The 12,233-nt window shown below is 43.0% G+C and overlaps 1 protein-coding gene across 1 annotated transcript in view; it reads right to left on the bottom strand.

Moving 5' to 3' along the window:
- The window catches only part of LOC112257997 (homeobox protein PKNOX2-like), a 100,000-nt gene that overhangs the window by 29,118 nt on the left and 58,649 nt on the right, over positions 1-12,233 (bottom strand). The window lies entirely within an intron of this gene.

The following is a 12,233-nucleotide window of genomic DNA, read 5'->3' as shown; positions in this document are numbered from 1 at the left end:
TAAGGCTCCAGGCACATAACAGTCATGGACCTTTTGCCTGGTTTAGGATATTTTTCCTGGTTTTGGACTTTTTACATGGTTCAACGCTCAATCAGCTGCTCAGGTCGGTGCAAATAAATGTCGGCCTACCAAGTAATAAACATGAAAATATTTTCTCAGTTCTATTGAATAATGTGTCACATTTTGTTTCCCTTGATTTAATGGTCACTATTTTGGTACTTCTGTATGCCTTAACCCAAGCTGTGCAAATTGGGAGCATTTCATTTCTTATACTCATAGCTTGAATGGAGGCTACACAGTTTCATGCTTAGGGAACAGACAGTGGTAGATCAGTGAGTGGATCGGACTTCGGTGAATGCTGTATAAGTCTTTCTGATACTAAGGCTGTCCTAATATGGACACCATTTAGCCCCACATCGAGGACACCAAAAAAACAGCCAGTCTCTATCTGCAGTGCGACGGAATGGAGACGGCCGACGGGGGGATCGTTACCCGGGCCATAAAAGAGCCATTTAAAGGACGGAGGGAGTGAGCGTGGAGTCAGTCAGCACAAAATCTCTCCTCCTGCACCAACCGAGCCACGACAAAAACACCCCACCGAAACGGTCCTCCATGAATCACACTCGCACGATACGTGTTCACTTAAACATTAAGGTTGGGGAATGGTTATGAAAAACCTACCCTTTATCTGCAGTATCGTACGTGAATCAAAGGCATGGGGGTGCATCTGAAATGGCACTCAATTTACTATATTGGCACCCTATTCACTATATGGTGGTCCAAAGTGGTGCACATAGGACATAGTGTGCCGTATCGAACACAACCATGGTGTGATACTAACGTACGTGTTTGTGGCCTTGCTGTCATTAGCAAGGGTGTGTGAGTTTCTACACCTTCGCTTATCGATCTGTACTTATAATTGTGGGGACTTATTTATGCCTAAGGTCATTTTTCATTCCTCTCTCCATATAGAATGGAAGTAAATCTGTAAGCAGAAATACCTGTAGTACCTGTGGTAGAAACAAACACTTCAGAAAAACCATGTAAAATTAAAGTATTTCCGTAATTGGACAAAAGGTGCCGCCCCTCAAGAGCAACCATGTTTTACTATTCCAATTTTGTTCTCTGACACTGTTTTTGTTGGGGAGCTTTTGGCAACCCACCCAGGGGGTGAAGAAGGTTAGAGGAGGGGGTGGCTCTATCTGTGTGTTCACCGTGTTTGCCATTCTAATCAGTCCTGCCATATGCCCGGGCGCTTTATTAGGACCCAGTTTGTGGCAGGAACCACGCTGTGTCTGCTCTCGACAAGGCCCTCTCCCCCAGGCTACATGTCTGAAGCACACCCTGTGCAGGGGGCACACATACACATACACGTGCACACACACACACACACACACACACATGCACGTACATGTACGCAAAGAAGCATGCACACGCATGCAAGAAACACACGCGCACACACACGCAAGCATGCACACTCACACACAGTGAGTTTAATGGCAGCCCATCTCTCTGCCCCCTCCTTTTGCTCTTTTACTTCCTTCCTTCTGTCTTGTCCTCCCACCTCCCTTCTGTATTTCTTCCCCCTATTTATTTCTCGGTCTCTCCTATTCTCTATTTTGCTCTCTTTCTTCCCTTGTCCATCCCAGGGGAGAACGACTGAAAGTTCGCGGTACTGACCGCGGTACTGCAGGCATTGTTACCAGAAAACAGGATCTCCTAATTTTCCATAGTGAATGGAAAAATGTTGATCTTCGCGGTTAACCTTTGTGTAAATAAAAAAAATGTTTCAAAGACAATCATGTTAACAATAATTGCTTCTAATACACCGATGCATGTTCTATAACTGATTATTTTAAGATCACACAGAGGAAGTTATAAGGATAATTGAGTTGCTAATGGCAGCCTGCATATCCCGGTCGGCCTTCAACTTGAGATACTCAATGAGAGGGGCAGCACTGAGCTGGCCTGTAATGTCACTTCCTGGAGTAGCACCAACTACACATGTTATGTCTCCATGAGACGCCATCTTAACCAACTTCATTTGGCTTTAATGTCCTATTGAGTCTTCACATAAGAATGAATGGTGTCACATGATCGATGGCTTACTGATTGGTGCTGATAGAGATGGCAGCTTCGCTTCTAGTCCTTAGGAAACTGTGCAGTATTTAGTTTTTTATGTATTATTTCTTACATTGTTAGCCCAGAAAACCTTAAGTGTTATTACATACAACCGAGAAGACCTATTCGATTACAGAGAGACGTCAACTTACCAGCACAACCAGCACTACGCTTTGTTCCAAAGCGGATCATTTGTCTACGCCTCCCGGGGCATTTGAACTGATTCCAGAGGCCGACCCAAAACACAGCTGGAGGAGAAGGTGCCAGAGCGGTCTTCTAGTGAGGCTTCGGATGCGCACACACCACCCACCGCTTCCGAGTATATTACTCGCTAATGTCCAGTCCCTAGTTAACAAAGTCGATGAAATCAGGGCAAGAGTTGCATTCCAAAGAGATATCCAGGATTGTAACAAGCTCTGTTTCACGGAAACATGGCTAGCTGGGGACATGCTGTCGGAGTCCATACAACCAAAGGGATTTTCAGTGCATCGCGCCGACAGGAATAAACATCTCTCTGGTAAGAAGAAGGGTGGGGGTGTATGTTTCATGATTAACGACTCATGGTGTAATTGTAACAACATACAGGAACTCAAGTCCTTTTGTTCACCTGACCTAGAATTCCTCACAATCAAATGCCAACCATATTATCTCCCAAGAGAACTCTCCTCGGTCACAGCCGTGTATATCCCCCTGCAAGCGGACACCAAGACAGCCATCAAGGAACTCCACTGGACTTTATGCAAACTGGAAACCATATATCTTGAGGCTGCAGTTATTGTAGCTGGGTAATTTAACAAAGATAATTTGAGAACAAGGCTACCTAAATTCTATCAGAATATCGATTGCTGTACACAAGTGAGTAACACGCTTGACCATTGTGACTCTAACTTCCACAATCCTACAAGGCCCTCCCCTGCCCTCCTTTTAGAAAATCTGACCATGACTCCATCTTGTTGCTCCCCTCCTATAGGCAGAAACTAAAAAAGGAAGCGCCCGGGCGTAGGTCTATCCAACGCTGGTCTGACCAATCGGATATGTTCATGGTAGCCTCAGATAATAACATTGATGTATATGCTGACTCAGTGAGCATGTTGTACCCACTGTGACCATTAAAAACTTCCCTAACCAGAAACCATGGATTGATGGCAGCATTTGAGCAAAACTGAAAGCACGTACCACCGTATTTAATCATGGCAAGGTGACTGGAAATATGGCTGAATACAAACAGTGTAGTTATTCCCTCTGTAAGGCAATCAAGCAAGCAAAGTGTCATTATAGAGACATAGTGGAGTCGCAATTCAAAGGATCAAACACGAGACGTATGTGGCAGGGTCTACAAGACAATCACGAATTACAAAAACAAACCCAGCCCTGTCGAAGGACATCGACATCTTGCTTCCAGACAAATTAAACAACTTCTTTGCACGCTTTGAGGACAATACAGTGCCACTGACGCGGCCCGGTACCAAAGACTGTGGACTCTCCTTCTCCGTGGCCGATGTGAGTAAAACTTTTTACACATGTTAACCCTCGCAAGGCTGCCGGCCCAGACGGCATCCATAGCCGCGTCCTCAGAGCATGCGCAGACCAGCTGGCTGGTGTGTTTACGAACATATTCAATCAATCCCTATTCCAGTCTGCTCTCCCCACATGCTTCAAGATGGCCACTATTGTTCCTGTTCCCAAGAAAGGTAAGGTAACTGAACAAATTACTATCGCCCCGTAGCACTCATATCTGTCATCATGAAGTGCTTTGAGAGACTAGTCAAGGATCATATCACCTCCACCCTACCTGTCACCCTAGAACCACTTCAATTTGCTTACCACCCCAATAGGTCCACAGACGATACAATCGCTATCACACTGCCCTATCCCATGTGGACAAGAGGAATACCTATGTAAGAACGTTGTTCATTGACTACAGCTCTGCATTCAACACCATAGTACCCTCCAAATTCATCATTAAGCTTGAGACCCTGGGTCTCGACCCCGCCCTGTGCAACTGGGTCCTGGACTTCCTGACGTGCCGCCCCCAGGTGGTGAAGGTAGGAAACACTATCTCCACTCCGCTGATCCTCAACACTTGTGCCCCACAAGGGTGCGTTCTCAGCCCCCTCCAGTACTCGCTGTTCACCCACGACTGCGTGGCCATGCACGCCTCCAACTCAACCATCAAGTTTGCAGACGACACAACAGTGGTAGGCTTGATTACAAACAATGACAAGACAGCCTACAGGGAGGAGGTGAGGGCCCTGGGAGTTTGGTGTCAGCAAAACAAAAGAGATGATCGTGGACTTCAGGAAACAGCAAAGGGAGCACCCCCCTATCCACATCGACGGGACAGCAGTGGAGAAGGTAGAATGTTTTAAGTTCCTTGGTGTACATATCACCGACAAACTGAAATGGTCCACGCACACAGACAGTGTGGTGAAGGCTGAAAAACCTCAGAAGGCTGAAAAAATGTGGTTTGTCACCGAAAACCCTCACTAACTTTTACAGGTGCACAATTGAGAGCATCCTGTCGGGCTGTATCACCGCCTGGTACGGCAACTGCACCGCCTACAACCGCAAGGCTCTTCCCTCCAGGACACCTACAACACCCGATGTCACAGGAAGCCAAAAATGATCATCAAGGACAATAACCACCCGAGCCACTGCCTGTTCACCCCGCTTCCATCCAGAAGGCGAGGTCAGTACAGGTGCATCAGATCTCAAGGCCATCAGATTGTTAAATAGCCACCACTAGCACAGAGAGGTGGCTGCCTACCTACAGACTTGATATCTTTGGCCACTTTAATAAATGGAACACTAGTCACTTTAATAATGAATGTTTACATATCACGCATTACTCATCTCATATGTATGTACTGTAATGTATCCTGTATACTTCACTATCTATTCTTTAATAATTATTGCATCTTAGCCGCTCTGTCACTGCTCACCCATATATTTTATACTTATATATTCTCATCCCATTCCTTTACTAGATTGTGTGTATTAGGATTTTCTCTGGAATTTGTTAGATATTAGGTTTTTTTGTGGAATTCTTAGATATTACCTGTTAGATACTGCTGCACTGTCGAATCTAGAAGCATAAGCATTTCACAATAACATCTGCTAACCATCTGTATGTGACCAATACAATTTGATTTGATTTGATTTATCCATTCATATATACAGTCATTGTTGGTCCATCCTCCCTCCATCACCTGCAATGCGGGATAGATGGGCAAAGCCAGCACAGGGTGTAGTGTCTGCGGTATGTGAGATCTGAAGTGTGTGTGCGTGCGTGCGTGTGCGCATATCTGCCTGCGTGCTTGTATTCTCTGTCTCTGTCACAGTCCAGTTGTAGAGAGCAAGTGGGCTCATGGGAGACGGAGGCAGATGGGCTGGTGTGTCACCTTCATATCATCAGAGCGTGACACTTTCATTGATCCAGTTAAGCCAGTGTAATCTTTTCATGTTACTCATTTCAAGTTATAGTTTGTATTCACCATTCAAACTGTCCAGGACGTTTAAATCTATTCAGTCATATCAGCTGTGGTCGTTAATGTTCCTGTGATTAACATTATCGAAAGATGCTTACTTCCACAAGTAACCAGTTCTCTGTATCCGTAACAATATCAAAGTTAAAATCGCTTGAGAAACTCCCTCATAAATATCCTGCAGCCCTTCCTCTCTCAACCTTCTCAGTCAAGTCAAACGGTGAGGAACCAACCAGAGATCAGACTGACCATGCCAATAAACCCCTGGTCTCTGACACAAACACCTTTCAACCAGCCCGCTGAACTCTCGAAGGGAAGCCTTTTTTTTAAGGAACACGGGTGGCTAGCTTTGCGCCATCAAACAGCGCTGGTCGTTAAGGATGGTGGGAGCGGTCAGACGGGAGACAAAATAGCGGTGAGAGCTTCACAGCGGTGAAGGTAAACAGACTTTATGGTGCATTACGGAAGTCTGTGCGCAGACATCCTGCATGCCCCATCCCAGGGCACTGTCAAATTAAAAGCGTTCCCATAGTGTATGATACGGAATGTCTCTGCCTCGCCGCTGCGCCACTTTGCTCTATGGATGCACACACGTGTGTGCTCACTAACACACAAACACACACATACCCTCTCATTCCTCGCTTCCCTGTGAATCCGTCAACCCACTGGAGTTCAATAAGTGGCAGCAAACACACACTTCAAATTGCATTTGTCACATGGTGTAGTCTTTGCCATGAAATGCTTACTTACTAGCCCTGTCCCTACAATGTAGAGTTAAAAATTAAGAAAATGAACAAACAAAAATAGAAGAATAGTAACACAATAAATAACAATAACGAGGCTATGTCTCGGGCGGATCAGCATTAGCAGGTTTCAGCCAAGACCCACTACGGTGTAGAGTGACACACCACATACAGGGCTTTGGACTGCAATTTGGGCCCATTAGAAATTGGATGGCAATGATGTCAAAGGTTGAAAATAAAAGTGTTATAGCATGTAACGCTGTTTGCTTTCCATTTTGAGATTGAGGATGTATGACAAATATGGGACTTTTGTGTGAAACCGAATACATCTTAGAATCTTTGGGGTAAATCTCTAAGAGCTTTGCACACCTGGATTGTACAATATTTGCACATTATTATTGTAAAAATTCTTCAAGCTCTGTAAAGTTGATTGTTGATCATTGCTATACAACCATTTTCAAGTTTTGCCATCGATGTTCAAGCCGACTTAAGTCTGTCGTCTTGGTAAGCAATTCTGGTGTATATTTGGCCTTGTGTTTTATATTGCCTTCCTGCTGAAATATTAATTTGTCTCCCAATGTCTGTTGGAAAGCAGATTAGCTGATTAGCAGATTAGTGATTAGCTCTATTCTGTTTCTTTTTATCCTAAATAAAACTCCCAGCCACCACCATGTTTGAAAAATATTGATGAGTGGTGCTCATTGATGTGTTGTGTTGGATTTGCCCCAAACATAACACTTTGTATTCAGGACATTAAGTTAATTTCTTTGCCAGTTTGTTTGCAGTTTTACTTTATTGCCTTATTGTAAACAGGTATTTTGTACAGACTTGCTTCTTTTCACTCTGTTTTTATTCTGTACAGGCTTCCTTCTTTTCACTCTGTCATTTAGGTTAGTGTTGTGGAATAGCTACAATGTTGTTGATCCATCCTCAGTTTTTCCTATCACAGCCATTAAACTGTAACTGTTTTAAAGTCACCATTGGCCTTGTAATGGGAATTGTAATGTTTGTGCTTTTCTTATAACTCATTTCTGTGTTTCATTCATGTGCTGTTCTAATAAACCATTTCTGTGTTCATGCAAGTGACTGACTTAACGAATCCTCACTTATCAGTATCTACAATTTGGAAGCACGCCCAGACCTTGTTTTGAGAATGAATGAATTTCTCTGTTTTAAGGTCTCAGCATAGAGAGAAGAAGCCTCGTGAGGTATTGGTCTGTGACATGTTATGAACCAGTATTGGTCAGTCACATGAATGAAACAAAATGGTAATGATTAATTAATTATGCTAAATCATGCAAATATAACTTGTCTGTGTATAGCCATATATAAGACAACTGCTGGTACTTCCCAGGGGGAGCTCCTGATTGACATGTGTACTATGGTGCATTGAGTTGGTTGGAACCTCTCCAGCGCACTGACAAATAAAGGATGATTAATTTAAGATTGACTTTGAGTGTCCCTGTGTAAGAATTTCCATGACAGCCTCATGGTGAAATCCCTGAGCAGTTTCCTTCCTCTCCGACAACTGAGTTAGGTAGGACGCACGTATCTTTGTAGTGACTGGGTGTATTGATACACCATCCTTAAGGGTAATTAACAACTTCACCATGCTCAAAGGGATATTCATTGTCTGCTTTTTAAATTTTTTACCCATCTATCAATAGGTGGACTTCTTTGAGAGGCATTGGAAAACCTCCCTGGTCTTTGTGGTTGAATCTGTATTTGAAATTCACTGCTCAACTGAGGGACCTTAAAGATAATTGTATGTGTGGGGTACAGAGATGAGGTAGTCAGTCAAAAATCTTGTTAAACACTATTATTGCACAAAGAGTGAGTCCATGCAACTTATTATATGACCTGTGAAGCACATTTTTACTCCTGAACTTTCAGACTTGCCATAACACCATAATACTTATTGACTCAAGATATTTCAGCTTTTCATTTTTTATTCATTTGTAAGATTTTCTAAAAACATAATTCCACTTTGACATTATGGGGTCTTGTGTGTAGGCCAGCGACATAAATACATTTTAAATTCAGGCTCTAACACAACAAAATGTGGAAAAGCACTGTAGATTTCAAGTTCACTGCATGTATTTTAACTTCTTAATGTACAGAACATTTTCTCAATATACCCACCCATGAAGGCGGAAATAGTTGCCACATTGATTCTGTGAGATACTGTGTGTTCCTGTTGTCCTTGTGAAACAAGCAAACAAACAGTTCATCTAAGTTTTACTATTGTTTTACATATCAAAACAAAGTAGCTAAAATCTCCCCAACCAACATTTCACTTACAAAGACGTACACAACAAATAAAAATTATGCCTCTCGTTCAGCCTCCATCAGTTGGGCATAGTGGAGCGACCTCTGGAAAACAGACCGCCTGCTAGCTCGCTAATAAGACAAGCCCAATCTAGCGCATCTTCATCGGGAGCTTCGTAACTCGTTAGGCTAATTACAGCTATCACAAGTTGATTCCGCCTGTAATAATTAAGCGAGGACTCGTCAAAGAGAATAGAGGAGCTAGACAGGTTCTCCGCGCACAACAAACTCACTATCCAGGCCATTAGCGAAAAGAACTGACGTGTGCACAAACATTAATAAGGGAGAGATGCTGCAAACTTCCTGGATAAATTACAGGGATGCTAATTCAAACTCTGGTATCACTTTGAAAACTTTCCAACCCCCAAATGGCGGCGGAGAATTGGAACAGTGCGGAACAGGGGAGGAGCAGCTTTTTTTGGATTGAGAATGTACAGTATAAGTTTCCCTTGCATCATTGACAGTAGTGGGAGGGAGTCGAGACAATGGCTTTGGAGGCTACATTTGACTCATTGAACACATGCTTTAAAGTTGCGTATCAAGTTGCGTATCTTTTATGAATTATAGCACAGCATTTTGTCATCAAGGCCATCCAAATACAAAAACAAGCATTCTGTCTTTAATCCAAGGTTTCCAACATGTGTTCATCAATTGGCACAAACAGAATATGTTAATTTCTGATTTGATTTAACCCACAATATATCTGTCGAGTTAGCTTTTGTCATTGCAGCAGCATGTGTTGTGTGTTGTGCTGCCGCATGGTGTGAGCACACTACAGGAGATTATCAATAAAGTGGGAGACAGGAAGCTGTCTCCTCCGCCTGTGGATGTTTAGAATGTTGTAAGGACATTTGGAAGTGTCAAAGAGGAAGAAAAGGCAACGTTTTGAAGCCCCTTTTTGCTTTCAGTTTCATATCCTTCAAGTGGTAGGGTTATAGCGGTCTGTGTGTGTGTGTGTGTGTGTGTGTGTGTGTGTGAGTTCACGTGTGCGTGAGCATGGCTGCGAGCCCGCCTATGAGTGTGTTTTCAGGAGGGACTATAATGAGTGAACAGGCAGCGTGGACCTGGGGCTGAGTGTCTTTTCCAGTGCCCACAGCCCCTCTCAGGCTGGCTGCTCACATCAAAGAGAAGCCTTGTATCTCAGAGGAGCTTAGAAATTCTGCCCCAGGCTTGGCGAGGCCTTCACAGCACTCGCCTAAGGGGCCTGAGCCGGCCAACCATGGGGCCAAGAGCACACTCAGACAAGAGCAGTGGATAACTACACTAGGGGAGAGCCAAGGAGCCAGGGCAGTGAGCCGAACAAAGAGCATGCAGTGTCATCATAGAGTTTGCTGAAGACGGTATTGGGGAGAAGATGTATTTTTCTTGGTAGCACAAAAATAGCGGTTTGTTGCTGGAGCATGATTTCTCATTGGGAGATTGCTGAACATATTACACATTTCTGTGTTCTGTGAATAATTTTCTTCATTAACAGATAATACAGTTTTTTTCGATTGCTAAACGACAGTGGACACAACTGGAGTCACATGTGCAAAACTCTAACTACAGTCTGCACAGCAGCAGTTCATGTGGACCAAACTCTAGTTCGTTTTCATTGCTTGAACACAGTTTTCAAAACTCTACACACTTATCCCATGACTTTAACCACAACCTGCACAACACTGTGGATTTACAGCACTTTGTTCAAATGCTAACACACTGCTGTCAAAACTGTGAACCACACATTCAAAACGGAATAGATTTCAGCCTTGTGCCTTTCAAACACTGCTGATTGCAATTTCAGCTGAAAGGCTAAGCAGGTGTCTTGTTTTAGACTTGTTAGTGAACACACACACATATTACAGTATATATAGGTAGAGCTCAGAAAAGACTCATTTTGGAAATGGAACAAGGAAGATGGGTTCGTGGAGGGAGAAGGGTGGCAGGGAGAGGGCGGATGGAGGAAGACAAAGAAGACAAAGAGCTGTTATTTCAGATGAAATAAGGGCTACAATTATAGACCATGTCGTGAACCATGGTCTCTCATTGAGAGGCAGGGTTGAGGGTGCAACCAATCTGCAAAGATCCACAGTGGCATCTGTAATGCGAATTTTCCATCATGCAAACAGGTGAGAGTTACATCCTCACAGTAAATGAAAACATTACAGGAATCTATTTTGTATTGCAATTATAGAATATTTACACAGATATATATTACAGTAAGTTTAACTGTAAAATATATTTTTACAACAGGACCCAAAGGCTGCCCCCAACAGGGGGAAGAGGAAAAATATTTTCAGATGCGCAGGAAAATGCTATTGTTGACATGGTTGTTGTCAACAATGCAATAAAACTGCGGGAGATTCAAGATAGAGTGCTGGCTGATAATGATATATTTGAAAATGTTCATTCTGTCAGCACAACTACTATCCTAAAGAAACACCAAGTTACAATGAAACAGTTATACACTGTACCGTTCGAGAGAAACAGTGAACGGGTAAAAGAGCAAAGATACCAATATGTCCAGGTAAGACGTCTGAGGTTACGTACACAGCTATACAAAATATTTACAGTAAAAAAAACACTAGCATTTCTACAGTAAAACTGTGCACTTACTGTTTTTCAGAGAGTAATGGAGGTGGAAGCACTGGAAAGACCACATTCATTTGTATTTATTGATGAAGCTGGATTTAACCTTCCCAAAACACGGCGCAGAGGAAGGAATGTTATAGGTCAAAGGGCCACTGTGGAGGTTCCAGGCCAAAGGGGGAAATATCACCATGTGTGCTGCAATGGCCAATGATGGTTTGCTTCTCAACACACCACTCATTGGCCCATACAACACAGAAAGGCTTATAGCTTTCCTAGAACAGCTCTATGCTCAGCTAGTGCCAGCAGAACAGGGGAGCCAGTAAGAAACCCCAAGTTTTTGTCATAGTTTGCGATAACGTTGCTTTTCACCACTCTGCAGCTGTCACAGATTGGTTTGCAGCACATCACAGATTTATGGTTTTGTGAGGACACGGGTCCAGAGGACTGCCAGGGATGGATAAGGCACTCCAGAAGGTTCTTCCCCAGGTGCATGGCAAGAGAAAACATTAGATGTGATGTTGAAGAAAACCTGTGGCCTGATGCTAGAGAAAGGCAGGATTAGCCCCTCAATTATTTGTTCGAATTACAGTATGTACTTTTAGTTTCTACCTTTTTTCTCATTACTGTAATTCCGTAAATTACTACAGACTATTGAAGCAAACTGCTAATTTTCATTTATCTTAAAGAATTGTTATGTTCTAAAAATTTTAATAAATCATGTGAAAGAATGTCACTCTTTTCTTTGAAGAAAATATTACTTTGTATGAAGTCACTGAAATTGTTCAAACTGTAAAGATGAAAAGTTAGTATTTTCTGTATTGGTGTTTGATGCTAGTGTTTTTACTCTCAGTGTGTTCTGAGTGACAGTGTGTGTTATCTCAGTGAGGGTTGTGCATTGTGTTTGGTTGCACTGAGCGTGTTTTGAGCCATGTGTTAAGAGTTGTGTTGCTTGGAATGAGTTTTGCAGGTGATGTGAACTGTTTAG

The sequence above is a fragment of the Oncorhynchus tshawytscha genome, linkage group LG09 (assembly GCF_018296145.1).
Source record: "Oncorhynchus tshawytscha isolate Ot180627B linkage group LG09, Otsh_v2.0, whole genome shotgun sequence".
Taxonomy (NCBI): domain Eukaryota; kingdom Metazoa; phylum Chordata; class Actinopteri; order Salmoniformes; family Salmonidae; genus Oncorhynchus; species Oncorhynchus tshawytscha.
The sequence above is the reverse complement of the archived record's forward strand: the minus strand, read 5'-3'. Positions and strand labels throughout refer to the sequence as shown.